We start from the raw sequence: 16,488 nt of genomic DNA on the forward strand, positions 1-16,488 counted from the left end.
CAAATCCTATCTATTTCTTCTTCCCCTTCTCTCTATATATATACACACACACACCCAATCTGATATTGATTACCTTCTCAACAGGTCTAGTTGCATCACCACCCCAAAATGACATAGTGTTCATTTTATTCCTCTATGTCCTTTTTTTTGGCAGTTTCTACTTCCTGAAATGCCCACCCAAACTTTACTTGCCCACATGCTGCTCACATTTCAAAAATCAGTATAGAGCTAAAATGAGCATGGATATTTACAGTTTGCCTGAATACTCTAATTCTTTTTTTTTTTTTTTTTTTGGTCTTTTTTGCTATTTCTTGGGCCGCTCCTGCGGCATATGGAGGTTCCCATGCTAGGGGTCGAATCGGAGCTGTAGCCTCCGGCCTACGCCAGATCCACAGCAACGCAGGATCCGAGCCACGTCTGCAACCTACACCAGAGCTCACGGCAACGCCGGATCGTTAACCCACTGAGCAAAGGCAGGGACTGAACCCGCAACCTCATGGTTCCTAGTCGGATTCGTTAACCACTGCGCCACGACGGGAACTCCCCTACTCTAATTCTTGATTTTTATCTTAGTTATTATCTTATGGCATTTATTGTCTGTGACAAATTATTCCCCATACGTGGGGGAATGTCTGTGTGTGTGACTGTGTGCAGGTGTGTTTTACTGCTGCTCCAGGATCTGGAGATTCAAGATTGAATTAAAACTCCAAAAGTCCTACCTATGTGGAGTTTACATTCTAGTAGACAAGATAGTCATTTGAATAGTTGTTTCCATATGATAATTTTGTCTGTATTAAGCAATATATTTGGTATATCATTCCTTTTCATAAGATTATAATATAAATGAAGAAACTGTTATATTTTTGTACACATCTCACACATAACCACTGGATAAGTATTTTTACTGCCAAAATTCAAAAACAAAATTGTGAATTAAGTTAAAAAGTACAATTTATGTTTTAAATTACCTTTATTTAAAAATTTTAGATACTGTAATTTGCTACATTTTCCAACTTTTTTGTTTGTAAGAGCACCATGGGTCTTACAATTGTAGGTTACTTCTTAGGTTTCCCCAATAGTTAAAATTTCAGTGATGACTAAAACACATTTTGACTCTGACATAAAGGAGAAATGATGCAGGTTGAGTGAAGGGGCAGGAAGCTTAGGAGAGAAAAGACACTTGGGCCGATTGTAAAGAAACTGAAACTCTCTCTTTTACCTTTGTTATTGTCTGATAAGAAATGAGCCCTTTCTCTATTAAACTATTGTTAATTTAGGAGAAAAAAGAAGAAAGAGAAAGGTGGAGAATGATATGAAGAAAGCGTTTTTCTTGATCTCTTGCTTCTATGCATGTGACAAAAATATTCAAGGAAAAATATGCAATTATGGGACTAATGTGAGTCACTTACAAAGGATTTAATACCATTTCTTAAAACCTCGATTATTTAATTGGAAAATTAAATTTTCAACTTCTAAATCAAGTGATAAGATATATCAGAATTATATATAGTTCAAAAGGGCACCATTCTAAGTCACCTGAATTGAATATTGTTACAAAGACATATTTCTCACCTTGTCTTACAATGACTTTTGCATTAGTATACTGCCTATCTTGTCTTCTACAGAACGATAATGGCAGAGGCCCAGTATTAATTAAGATCTATCTTCTATTAACTAATGGGCAAATTTGATACCTTGTTGCTATATCCTTACAGGGATGAGATTTTGTAAGGGTTTTGGCTGAGATCCAGTCATTACAGCTGTTCTTATGTGATCATTGCTTTGTGAAAACCATTTTTCCCACCTCTAAATACACTATTTTCAAATGTAATTTCACCATAAGAACTTCTTTTATCCTTTTTTATACATAAATCCATTCCTTTGGGGAAAAATTTTAACACTGGCTGCTAACTGCTGTTCACAAATATTACTCATCCGTAGTATTACTGTAAAGTAAATCATCAGAAACTATCCAACCAAGTGTGACAGGAAAGATAGTATTTTATTGTTAGAAGGTTAAGATGGAGAAGCTTCTAAGCAAAAGAAACAGTGCATGAGTATATCATAAAATTATTAAATTGGTCTAAGCATATTAAATTCATATCTTTATAGTATTTTATTCCTTTTATTCTTATAGACAAGATGCAGATATTGGGAGATATTCAGATTTAGATTCCCAACTCCAGATATTGGGAATATTCAGAAGCACTAAACATAGAATAGATTCCAAGGTCCTAGAGTGGAAGCTTGAACAAACATGTTTCTTTTGGAGTGGCACTTAAAGACATTAGAATAAATCTTGGCTTTAAGTTTGACAGTGGTACACTATCATCAATAAAGCTTTTAACTGGGATGAACTTAGTTTCACAATAGATTAAACATAATTATGTATGTATTGTAATTGGCATTTGTAGGATTGCGATTATGTAAACTCTAAACTCCAGAAAATATCTGGGCTTTGAAGTGTACATGATTAAATTTTGTTTTCTGACCCTGCTAAGTTCACTTTTGTATGATGTGCCAAAGTGCTCATAACAGGAATATTATAACAGAATTGTAAATATGGCACTGACACCAAATTTTTCAATTTGAACCGTTGTCTCTCACTTTGCCTTGGACTACACTACTTTGAGTCTTGTTTAACTCTGTATTCTTTTGCTTTGCCAGTTCTACTTGGCATATCAATTGTCTTCTTTGCAATTTTTCAACTTTCTACTTTGTTCTATCAAATTTCAATGATGTCTAACCAGTCCTGGGGATCCACTGGCTGTTAAACTGAGAGCAAATACCACTTGACACAGAACCAGCACCTTCAGCTATCAGGGAACTCTGTGTCACAGCCTAAAAAGTATGTGGTTTTTAGATGTAATATCATTAATCATATAGAAGTCTAATATTAACACTTATAATTCATAGTCAACTTAGAGGGCACATAATTTTCTAAAGTGTGCTTTAAATGACAGTATCGCTCTATCTCGATTTCCCTATAATCTTTTCCTTCTCTTCTAATTCAAATTATATTATTAAATAAATATGTCTCTCATATTTGATTCTTTTTATAGCCCAGTATCTATAAACAATTGTATATCTAAGATTGTTAAAGAATATCTTTGTTCCATTGTTGATTATATCAAAGTCTAAATGTAAAGGGGTTTCTACAGGACTAGCTTCATAGGTATGAAACCCATACAGTTACACAGGCTTCTACACTCAGAAGTGTCTGCACTTGGTATAATGCTCTGCCTCTTTGTCTTGAAATTCTTTAAAAAAAAATTTCTAAGGGCTGCACATGTGGCACATGGAAGTTCCCTGTCTACAGGTCTAATTGGAGCTGCAGCTGTCAGCCTTCTCCACAGCCACAACAACATAGGATCCAAGCTGTGTCTGTGATCTATACTACATCTCATGGCAATGCCAGATCTTTAACCCACTGAGTGAGGTCAGGGATCGAACCTGCATCTTCATTGATACTGGTCGGGTTCATTACCACTGAGCCACAGTGAGAACCCCCAAGAATTTTTTAACAATTTCATTTTTTATGAGACCTGACAAATTTTTTGCCAGTTTGCTTTTGAAATTTGGCAGAGGCCACAGTAAATCTTGTCATAGGTGACTTGGGATGTTAATTAAGGAGATAAGAATTCTCAGGATATAGGTCAAGCTCTAATTCAATAAATATTAAGTGTGTACTATTTGGCAGTCATTGTTGTTCTAGATACTGGGTCCAGAAAATAGACAATGTTGGTCTAGAAAATAAACAAAATCTTTGTATTATAGAGCTTGTGTACTATGGAGGAGAGACAGATAATAAGTAAAGAGACCACCACATAGTATGCCAGATGATAAAAATTTGTGGAGGAAATTAAAGTCTTATAGAAGGAATGAATATGTAGAGAGAGAGAGAGAGACAGACAGACAGACAGACACTGCCCACCAGGACAGAGGTGGGATAGAATTTAGAATCAATTTCCCTCTCAACTAAAATTATCTCTGCTATAGGACAAACTTTCCTCTCTGACCCTTTAATATGAAAGGAGGCTATTAGTCTGTCATTTAGGTGAGAAAATGGAATTTGTAGAAAGTTTTTCTGAGAAGTTATTGAAATCACATTTAATTAAAAGCTGTCTCTGGCTCAAAACAAATCTTTATTTTGGAAAATGGTGGAGGTGGAGGTGTCTATGACCAATGCATTGCCTTTAATCCTGCCAAATAAGTACTTCCATCCTAAAGTAGGCACAACCTGAGATGTCATGGGTCTTGGTATTTGTATCAAAAACGTGACACCTTTGCAAATATATTTTCAGATTTATAAGAGAATGTGAGGGTCTTATAGCCAAGATGATCAATTTTCCAAGTCAATTGTCAGTTAAAAATAATAAATACCAGAAAATTTATCTTATGGTATTATGTATTCTATCTTGGAGAACATCTGATCCTGTCTAAAACAGCCATTGAGACATTTGACCCATGATTCATTTAATAATATGTAAAATCTCTTAAACCAAAAGTATAAATAAATATTATTGGTTGTTTGAACTCATAGAATTTTCTAAGCATGAGTGTTTTTTTATTTTTAAAGTTTTATTGAAGTATAGTTGATTAACAAAGTTGTGATGATTTCTACTGTACGACAAAGTGATTCAATTATACATACTCACATATCCACTCTTTTTCATATTCTTTTCCCACACAGATTATCACAGAATATTGGATAGAGTTCTCTGTGCTATATATAGCAGGTCCCTGTTGGCCAATCATTCTGTATACCTTAGAGGGAAAATACCAATCCCAAACCCCCAGTCGATCACAGCTCCCCCCACCTGTCCCCTTTGGTATCCAAAAGTTATTCAAAGTCCGTAGGTCTGTTTCTGTTCTGCAAACAAGTTCATTTGTATCCTTTTTTTTTAGATTCCACATATAAGTGATGTCTTATGATATTGGTCTTTCTCTGTCTAATTTCACTTAGTATGATAATTTCTAGGTCCATCCATGTTGCTGCAAATGCCATTATTTCATGCAACTTTGTGGCTGAATAATATGCCACTGTATATACAGACCACATCTTTATCCATTCCTCTGTCAATGGACATTAAGATTACCTACATGTCTTAGCTATTGTAAATAGTGCTCCAATGAACATTGGGGTGCATGTGTCTTTTCAAATTATGGTTTTCTCTGGATAGATACCCAGGAATGAAATTGCTGGATCATATGGTAGTTCTCTTTTTAGTTTTTTGAGGAATTTCCATACTGTTTTCTATAGTGGTTGCATCAACAACCACCATACTGTTTTCCATAGTGGTTGCATCAACAACCACCAATCACAGGATCAAATATCAGGGTCCATTTGTCCTGGACTAAAATGCTTATGGAGGTTTTTGATAGGACCAATTTTTAAGCACCTTTTGACATGAGACAGATATCTCAATGGATGTTTAGAACAGGCCCAAATGTCTCCTGGTCCATAATTAATGGTTCAAATGTTATATGTTATTTTTACTTGGACAGATTTGACTTTTATGTGCTTACTTAATGTACAAATCCTAAAATTGGGCTATGATGGAAGAACACAGCTGTCATGTACATCACTCTATATATTATGCCTTCTAATAAACATAGCATCTTCACCATGATGACCTAAAGCCCCTTCAAATATAAAAGAAATGGAATTTTACACCTTCTTACAATCCATGCAATCCATATATTCTCACCATGCTTTAAGAGCTCATCGTGTAGACCTGGAAACCAAACTAAATTTGATAAGCTTAGGTAGTAAGTCAGTAGGTCAGCTGATAAATGTGTGGCTCTTCAAAAAGATTGAACTACTTTATATCAAAAACTTGTGTATATCCAGCCATAGTGCTCTTAAAGCTTACAGAGAGAATTAAATTTAATAGAACTATTTATCACAAATCACTGGATGAATTGTGTAAAGTTAAAAATCTATTTATATCATCAACAATAGTGTCTTCAAAAGTAGTCATCATTACTTAAATATTATAAGTCTTCACCAAATCAATGCTTTTGGCTGGACATTCTGCCACTGTCATAGTGTCTTAAACAGATACAGTAACCTCTGATCTACTACCATGTTTTTTGTTTTTTTTTTTTTTTATTTTCCCACTGTACAGCAAGGGGGTCAAGTTCCATGTTTTTTTTTTAATTGTGGATTATATAATCTAATCTTAGCATTTTTCCCCTAGGTCATATTCCATTTATTTTTTCACCTTGTGTTTAAAATTTGAAATTTTTATTTTAAATGTCTACTACTCTTTAAATTTTCAACACCTTTTCAGTTGGATTTAAGGCAAAGTACATCTTTTTTTTGCATTTTTATTTATTCTTGATAAGTTATGCTCCTGTTAGTCAAGTAACTTTCAAGATGCACTTTTCCTACCATCTGTTCTGATAACTAAGGGAGAAATGTTTAATGGCTAATGATGTACGTATGTTAGTATCTCTTTAAAATACACTGTCATTTTGATGGGTTCAGTATTGCTGACATGATTATCCAGCAATTGAAATTTAACTTCAAAATCTAAAGGTGATGGTGGCAAAATCTGTAAAAACTGTAGGAAATATTTTGGGGTTGATTTGAATTGCACTCATTATTCCAAAATACCTTGGTCTACTTTTTTAAAAATTCAGTTTTATACTAGTAGACTAAAATTGAGATTATTTTCTTGGAAAGATAGTTATATTAATGCATTTATATGTCATGTATCATGTTTGGTGTCTCTGTAAATTCTATAAGTCTGTAACACTTCATGGGGAAGAAGTCAGAGCCTATTGCATATGTTGTTTACACTGCAGACTTCAAGCATCTTGACCACCTAAATTAATAAAAATGTTGGATAGTTTATTATTACTCTTAGTAATATAGAATGACTTTTGTTAAAAATTAGAGCATCTAGTTAAAAAATGAATATTCCAAAGTAAATCTAAAAAATATTTCAAATTCTTATTATCAGTAACACCAATTTAAAGCTAGAAATATGAAAATTAAAACAATGTTAATATTTTTTAGTCTATACATCTAAAAATTTAAAACCATATTGGCAAACAAAAACCTAATAGGGTGGGGAAAATGATAAAATATTTGCAACATATATAAAATCATTGAAAATATAACTTTTCCTGTCCAGGTATTCCATAACTTAGGCATAAATAACCTACCTTCTTCACTTATATTTGAAATAACAGTTAGGAACAGAGCCCAAGGTGATAACCCTTAAGGATAATTGGCCTTCCCCAGAGCTCTCATTGGGAAAGTGGCTCTCCTACAGAAAAGAGAGCCAGTGCTGCTGGCTGGGACTCTGAACCCCAGAAATGTGATTATTGCTTTTCGTCAATACACAGAGGCTTTTCAGAACATGGTTGTGATAAATTGTGTACTCTCTCCTTCTCAAACTATCTTGGTATCATATAAAAGCATATTGAAAAATTCATCACACAACATTCACCAAAATAAACTCAAAATAGCTTAAAGACGTAAATATAAGACAAGACACCATCAAACTCCTGGAAGAGAACATAGGCAAAACATTCTGACATCAACCTTACAGATGTTTTCTCAGGTCAGTCCCCCAAAGCAACAGAAATAAAAGCAAAAATAAACCAATGGGACCTAAGCAAACTGACAAGCTTTTGCACAGCAAAGGAAACAAAAAGACAACTTACAGAATGGGAGAAAAATCATTTCAAATGATGCAACTGACAAGGGCCTAATCTCTAAAATATACAAACAACTTATACAACTCAACAGCAAAAAAAGCCAACAACCCAATGGAAAATTGGGCAAAAGACCTGAATAGACTGTTCTCCAAGGAAGATATACAGATGGCCAACAAGTACATGAAAAAATGCTCAACATCCCTGATTATTAGAGAAATGCAAATCAGAACTACCATGAGATACCACCTCACACCAGTCAGAATGGCTGTCATTAAAAAGTCCACAAATAACAAATGCTGGAGGGGGTTTGGAGAAAAGAGAACCCTCCTGCACTGTTGGTGGGAATGTAAACTGGTACAGCCACTATGGAGAACAGTATGGAGGTACCTTGAAAAACTATACATAGAACTACCATATGACCCAGCAATCCCACTCTAGGGCATATATCCGGATAAAACTTTCCTTGAAAAAGACACATGCACCTGCATGTTAATTGAAGCACTATTCACAATAGCCTAGACATGGAAACACCCCAAATGTCCATTGACAGATGATTGGACTAGGAAGAATTGGTATATATACACAATGGAATACTACTCAGCCATAAAAGAGAATGAAATAATGCCATTTGCAGCAATATGGATGGAACTAGAGACTCTCATCCTGAGTGAAGTAAGTCAGAAAGAGAAAGACAAATACCATATGATATCACTTATATCTGTAGTCTAATATAGGGCACAAAGGAATCTTCCCACAGAAAAGAAAATCATGGACTTGGAGAATAGACTTGTGGTTGCCAAGGGGGAGGGGTGGGGAGGGAGAGACTGGGAACTTGGGATAAATAGATGTAGAATGTCGCCTTTGGGATGGATTAGCAATGGGATCCTGCTGTGTAGCACTGGGAACTCTGTCTAGTTACTTATGATGGAGCATAATAATGTGAGAAAAAAGAATGTATGTATACCTGGGTCACCATGCTGTACAGTAGAAAAAATATATGCATAAATAAATGATTAAAAAAAGAAAAACTCATCAGTCTTCCTCAAAAAAAATACAATAAAAACAAATTTAAAAACCCTAGGGTCATATCATCCACAATATAGTCACTGATTAACAAGTCTGACTGTTTCTGTGCTGTTTATACCAAGTGCTTACTCGATGCAAAGTCCTATTTTGGGGATAGGGATATAATGGTAATGCAACAGACATGACTTCCCCCCTCTACACTGTACTCATGCAGACTGCAGGTAAATAAAATTTCTTTTTGGCAGAGACAGCATACTTAAAAATTTAGATGAGAAAAACATGGCACCACAGAGGGACAAAAATAAATAAATTTGGTGACATTACTGGAATATAGAGTGTAAAGAATACTAGTTTAAGAGACAGAATTGGAGAAAGAAGGGATCAGACCATGATGGAACTTGTAAATCAGGTTTAGGAGTATAGACTTTCTCCTAAGAAAAAGAAACATACCTTTTTAGCTTTATGGAAGTAAAAGAATGAATCAAAAAAAAAAAAAAACGCTGAAAGTTGACTTATATGCAAATGAAATAAGAAAAAATATGTATCTTCCATGAATTTAGGGTGAATAAGTTAAATGATTGTGGATCCTAGGCTCAGGGAAATTATGAGGGCAAAAAATCTAATAGCAATCACTAAAGATGAAAAGGAGACAATGAGTGTAATAGGCTATTTCAAGAAATTAAGCTTTGTCATGGAAAAGAAAAACAGTTGTAAAATGTTTGGGATGATGAAGACCGTCTTTAAAAAAAGAGAGAAAGTTTTAATGTTTGAATAATGATGGGAAAAAAACCAGGAGCAAGAGGATTTTTCTCTTCTTTGTCTAAATGCAACACATCTGTAAGTACTGTGTAGATTTTGTATAAATATGTCTTGGAAAAAAAATTTAGCTTTTGTTCTGATCCAGTTTGATCTGGACAAAAGAGAAACCCTAACACAATGGAAAAGATATTTTTGTGAAGCAGGATCCTAATTTCAGTATACCTTGGGGAGAAGTAAAAAGAACTAACTCTACCTTGAGATTCTTAATGACAAGGCAGTGTAACCTCTGGAAGGTATTTGCCTCTGGAATACTCCACATATTATTTATATTGTCCCTGATCTCTTAGCCTCTGCTAGAGCAGTGTAGTAAAGTCATCCCCATTAATCAGTCTCTGCCAGTTCTGCCTCTGTTTCTCCAGGAAGTAGTGCCTGTTTATCTCAGAAGTGATTCTTCTGCCAAGGCTCAGGACAGAAACAGAGAATGTGAAAGGAAGAGGATTAGGGAAGGACTATCTAACTGTAATTCTAAATCAGAATTTGGACTTTGTAAGTCACCTGATCTGACTGTATACCGTTTACCACCTTCCCACCACACACACACACAAAAACCTAGCTTGGAAAATATAAAAAAAATTTAAGTTTGAGGCAAATTATTAATCTATATAAAAAAATAGATGTATTTTTTTTCAAGAAGGATCAAAAAGGCTCTTGGTTCATTCTTTTCCCATTGAAATTTATTAGGTTTCTTATTTACTTAACTAAGAAGTGATGGCATAAATAAATACATGTAACGAGCGTGGTTCAAAGTGTCAAGACTTCCATAACACCACCAAAAGCCTTAGTTTATAACCTATTAAAAGTGCTTTAGAAAGGTAAATTAAAGATTATAGCATGGAACAGTACTGTTGGTATAACTGGTTTTAATTGCGAAACTATGCAAGGCCATATGAAATTTAAGAACTTTATGAAATACAGTAACGTTTTGCTAAGGAATAGAACTTTAGTGAGTTTATATCCTAATAGGGTTTGAGAAACTTTGTATTATAAAGAAGCAGATAATAAATAGTTTAGGCTTTGCAAATCATTGGTCTCTGTTGCAGCTATTCAATTCTGTCTTGGCAGTTTAAGAGTAGACATACATAAAAAAAAATGGGGTGGATGCATCCCAATAAAACTTTATTTACAAAACAGGCTGAACACTGGATTTGACCCAAGGGTTATAGATTGTGACCCCTATCCCAGATGATAAAAATATGTATATAATGAATATTGTACATAAATAAAATTCATATATAGCAGTATTTTGCATGTATACATGACCTTAGGATAATTTTTCTTTCTGGAAATGCCAGCCATCATAAAATCAATAAATGAGACTTAGAACACATTTTCTTTCTTTTCTAGTCAAGTACATTTTGCTACTTTGCTGAGGTAGTTCTTGTATACCTAAGGATTGGTGTTTACAGTTTATTGGAAGAAATCAAGGCAAAATAATTTGAAACTGTTGGTTTTGTTTTTTGTTTTCCAATTGCAATGAACAAATTTCAGTCAGATTGGAGACTAGCTGAGAGTTTTATCTTGATCACAGACTTTTAGAAATCTGCTTATTCAGTCAATCACTAAAGAAAAACTGATTAATTCTTACAGTGTGCTAATAACCATAGTAGGTACTGAGGGTCCATATCAAGTATGACTTGTTGCTTCGGTCAAGAAAGTATGCCAAGTACTTGTGTTCCCAAAGATGTGGCTCTTAGTTCTTGGGTATTTCAGTCTAAAAATGCAGAAAGCTTCCCAAACAACAGGTTCAAGATAGATTCTGGAATTTATCACCTCATAGGCTAAAAAGTGATCATCTTTTCCTATATCCCAAGTATTGACTTTTAAATATTTGGCAACCTTTTCTTTTAGACTCTCATAAAACAAATGATCTGATTATATTTCCCTTTGCTAAATATAAAAGTATTCAGCAAATTTGTCATTCTTAAGTAAGCTACCTATTTTTTTAATAGCATCCATATATTTCTCTTTTCAAAGAAGATACCCTGAATGAAGTGGCACTGTCTTTACTGAAGACAAGGTGACCAAAACATAAATAAATAAACCCACACATGCACAAGTAATCTTAATATGCCATTCAGCTATGGGAATATTTAGCATTCACTAGACAAAAAGAAATCCCATAAATATATGATCCATGCCTTATTGGTCTTGATGATCAGAATCCAGAATGCTACAAAGATCACCTCTCCCCAAATCTGAAAGCCTAGATACTTTGTGCTGAAGCCTAGTAATGATACTTGCTATCTCTAAAGTCATAGTCCTCATGTCAGAAATGCTTCCAACTTTGTGGTAATGAAATGATTAATTTATTAAAATGCTATAGTGGAATCAATTGTTAGAGAACAGCAGCACAGGCTACCTGTAGGAGAGACAGGTACAAGCTAAAAGACTAATATGACACCAGTACTTCAAAATTTGGATGAAACTAGCTCAGGGCAAGACCCTTAAGCAGTCAAGAAGGATTCTCAGAAGATTTGATTATGAATTCATTCTCCCCCATTGATTCTGTAATCTTCTTCTGAGAATGGATTCTAATTCCACTTGAAATCTCCAAGTAAAATTGGTGATTAGAATTTATGTATGGCCCCTAAATGAACTATAATTGAATTACCCAGGATACTGATGGAGAGGTAATAAAGAGATAGATGCAATGTTAATAGTATATTCTCATTAGATAATTATCCTTGAGCTTGGATATCTCCTCTGCCCACAAGACCTAAGCATTGTTATCCTACATGAGAACATCTGCTTTTGCTTCAATCTCATCAGCAGCAGCCTTCAAGAAAGCATCTTTAAAGAAAAAAACAAACAAACAAAAAACAGTTGATTTATGGTTGCCAAGGAGGGGGAGGAGGAGGGAGGGGGATAGACTGGGAGTTTGGGGTTAGTAGGAATGAACTATAGCATTTGGAGTGGATAAACAAGCATCTTTAAACCCAGCTTATATGAGTAATGTTCCTAACAATGCTATGATACTTCTTCACCAAGCGAGAAGAGTAACACATAGCAAGTTGAAAGTGAAGAAAGTAGAAGAAAGGAATGATGCAGTCAGCACAGAAATGCAATATGAATTCATATAGGCATGTCTAAAACATCCTATGATACTAGTTAATTAAACTTCAGTTTAATGTATTTATCATCAACCACATATTGGGTATCTACTATGAATTCAGCACTATGCAACAGGCTCTAGATATGGTGATAAATATTTCAGCCTTGCCTTAGAGAGGCTTGCATCCAGGAAAGGGATAAAACCTCAGAGGAGACTGATATTTGATCAACAGTGTAAGTACAGGTAATTACAAGAGTATAGGAAATTACATCTCCCAGGAAGAATTTTCTAAAGGATGGAAGACCTTACTTAGCCCTTTACCAATTAAACAAGATATGCCTCCTCCATACAATGAGAGAGGAAACATAGAATGACCAGGAATGTTATTTTTGCAAAAGCCTACTGAAAGAATTGGGAAACTAAGAAAATAGATATTCTTTTCTGACATATGTGGCCTAAGATGGTCAAATTAGAGTAAACTTAGATCTTTTGGCATCTGCTGGTAGGACAGAATGGCTTCTATCATGTTTTATGTAAAATAAAAAAAAAAAAATGTGTCCACAGGATCTATAGGAAGCCCTCAAGCTACCATGAGCAAAGCTCACCTAAAGACAAAGCTGACAGTGGAATAGAGCTCAAGCCCCAATAAACATGACTGCCTGAGTACTACCTTAACTTTATATAAACATTTCAATCCTCTAAGTCAGTGCATTCACTTTATTGTTTAAGACAAATGAATATTTTTTTTTCTTTTAAGCCAGAAGGTATGACAATGTTTTTAACTGATATCAAGAGTGATAGATGAGTTTCCATTGTGGCTCAGTAGCTAATGAATCTGACTAGGATCCATGAGGATGTGGGTTCGATCCCTGGCCCTGCTCAGTGGATTGAATCAGGCATTGCCTGTGAGCTGTGGGGTAGGTCCCTGACGTAGCTTGGATCCTCCGTTGCTGTGGCCTGTGGCATGTAGACCAGTAGCTGTAGCTTCTATTTGACCCCTAGCCTGGGAGCCTCCATATGCCATGGGTGCAGGCCTAAAAAGCAAAAAATAATAATAATAAAAATAAAATAAAATAGAAAAGTCTTAAAAGATATTTTAAATGCCCTTAAACATTTTTATGTCAAAATGCATCGGATGTATTTGTATCAGATTACATATTTGTAAGTAAATATGTTAATAAACCCAGGATATATAATTGTATGCTAGTATTCTCAGGAATCATAGGAGGTGAGACTTGTTAATTTGTTTTACTTCTTATATCATTGTGTTTTCTTTTATTCACATTGAAACATTGCTTGTATTGGTCACTGGCAGAGGCAATCTCCCTAACTAGATGGGCCAGAAATCTAATCTGGTGTGACAAATGAAAGAGACACATAATTGGCTATGTAATTCTAGGGTGGAATTGTTATCAATTTTAAGCAATTGATGTTCTCAGAACAACATTATACACAACACAAGTGATTACAATTACGGTGGGGAATCACTGAATGTTTCTCTCTCTTTCAGTGGGTTATAAAAATTAACGGAAACTTTGGCTAACTTATTTTTTTTCCACATATGGTGATGATCTGAGTTTAGGGTCTCTGATGAAAAATGTTTCTATCCATAAAGCTGTTTTCATCTTATTACGGAACATATCCATCTCTAAACATAACATGATGGTTTATTTTCCTTTAAGTATAAAAGCCTTTAACTTTAGATCATGTCAAATTTTCTTGTTTGAAGTACTTGCCAGGTGAGGGCACTTGGTTTGTTGACCTCAGCTTCTTTTGTCTCTGCTCATCTCATGGTCTAGTGAAAATTCCAAAAACACCAATATTATTCTTTCAATTCCTATTGCTCATAAAATTTTATACTTACCTTACCAGAAAACTGAACCCTTTGAGGTTTGGGGGGAAACAAATTATATAGCTGAGAGTTGAGAAAAACTCTAAGTAGGCCATATCACAGAGTTGCATACTAATCATTTCCTGGCTCATATCTTAGGGAACTGATGAAATTTATCCCAAACTTGGAAATGTCACTCTTTGCAAGAGATTGTGCTATACTATTGCTTATTTTTGGTATTCCATTCCTCCAATATATCTCAAAGAGTTGGCTCATTCTCCACTTCACTTATTTTAGAAGGTTCTGTATGATTTGGCAGGTGGAAAGACACAGTTCTCTATGTGCCCACGTTTACCATGTGCTTACAATTAAACTATACTCTTCAGCATAGACTGATTAACAGAAAACAACTTTTGACACAATATTCTGGATGACTCTGAAGCTGTGACATTTAAAATATCCGGGAAGCATTAATTCTTTATTATGTCCCAAAATATAAAATAATATTATGGCAGGACGTAATAAGTTTCCATGACTATGTAGAATTCTTAACATAGACGTGATCAGATAATTTGAAACACCCTAATTGAGTGAGAATTCTAACAATAATATTAATAATAAAGCATATTAACATTCAGTTTTTGCTAGACAGTGTGTTAAGTGCATCATGTACATTAAATTCTAATCCCTTCAACAAATGCTATACACTTGAGATCATTATTCACCTTTTAAGCATAAGGAGTTTGAGATTCAAGTAAGTCATTTCCCAGAAATAATATACCTGGTAAAAGAAAAAGGCACAACTCAAATCCAGTTTTTTGGTTTTTTTGGCTGCATCTACAGCATGCAAAAGTTCCAGGCCAAGGATCAAACCTGCACTAGAGCTATATTCAGATCCACAGCAGTGACAAAGCTGGATCTTTAACCCACCGAAGCACAAGGGAACTCCTCAAATCCATTTTTTCCCCCTGCAAAATGTGTACCTTTTAAATTACAGCAGTAAGCTCAGCTTCAGAGTAGTAGTGTGAGCAAAAATTTTCTGTCACAAAATATGAATGGGCAAGTAGATACTTTATGGAAAATGCATTGTCTTGTTTTAAAAAGGAGTGATAGGAATATAAGAACCCCAAAGAAGGTAATATAGATGTTCTGTATGTGTACTATACTTTAACATCAGAAGTCTTAGCTCAAGGTTGTCAGGTAAACACACTATTCACCAATTAACTAATTTTTTTTCTTCATAATAAACTGGAACCACATTATTTGTCACTTGTAAGATTATTTCATTTTTTTCTCTTTTTTAAACAAAACAATATTTGAGCCATTAAAAAGAATTGTGTACTGTCCAATGATTACAACTATTATAGTTAATACTGACTTTCCATAATAAAAAACATCCAAACAGCTCAAGATTATCTCTGGAGATTAATTTGGAAATATTTAACTGGAAGGTATATTCTGGATATTTTGGACAGAAATTTAATTAGTGTGGATATCACAGGGCTTCAAAATAAAGTTAGCTCACCATTCTTAGATACTAGAGCCTAATCATCCATACAAGTTAGACTTTTGTCACAGACAAAGGTTACTTTGACAAAGCAAAATTAAGGTTGAAGTAGGACTTGATACACAGAAAGACTGCTTAATCCCCAGTGAGTCTAGCGATAATTAATATCTGACTTAAAGAACCATTGGGAATGACTTGGAATGTTTTAATTGGTCCACGTTACTTGCCTGCAGGCTTTTCTATTGTGGGGATGATTTACGCCTCTTCTGGCTTTCAGATAAATCTCAGCATGTCTCAGATTTCTGAAACCACCTTTATCATTTGAGACCCTAAGGAAAAAATGAATTGTAATTCAGTTTTCATCTTACTTCATGAAGAACCATGGTGTTTGGAGAACCATAGTGTTTCTATAATATTAAAGGGAGAGCTAATTAAAAAAGCAAGAATCAATCACAAAATAAAGGAAAATAAGTAGGAATGGATCTTTAGGTGTCCACTAATACACATGACCTAGTTCTTTCAAGTAAAATATATCAGATGAATACATATTTTAATTTAAAAGAGTTATAAAGGATTGTT

General features: G+C 34.5%; 1 long non-coding RNA gene across 6 annotated transcripts in view; it reads left to right on the plus strand.

The window, feature by feature from the left end:
* Window positions 1-16,488, plus strand: part of LOC102166855 (uncharacterized) — a 550,511-nt gene that overhangs the window by 328,095 nt on the left and 205,928 nt on the right. The gene's annotated exons all lie outside the window — the stretch shown is intronic.

This window comes from Sus scrofa, chromosome 8 (genome assembly GCF_054392235.1).
Source record: "Sus scrofa isolate SSC_HxYL_T2T_F1_AM1 chromosome 8, Sscrofa_HxYL_maternal_Yorkshire_Landrace_v2.0, whole genome shotgun sequence".
In the NCBI taxonomy this organism is placed as follows: Eukaryota; Metazoa; Chordata; class Mammalia; order Artiodactyla; family Suidae; genus Sus; species Sus scrofa.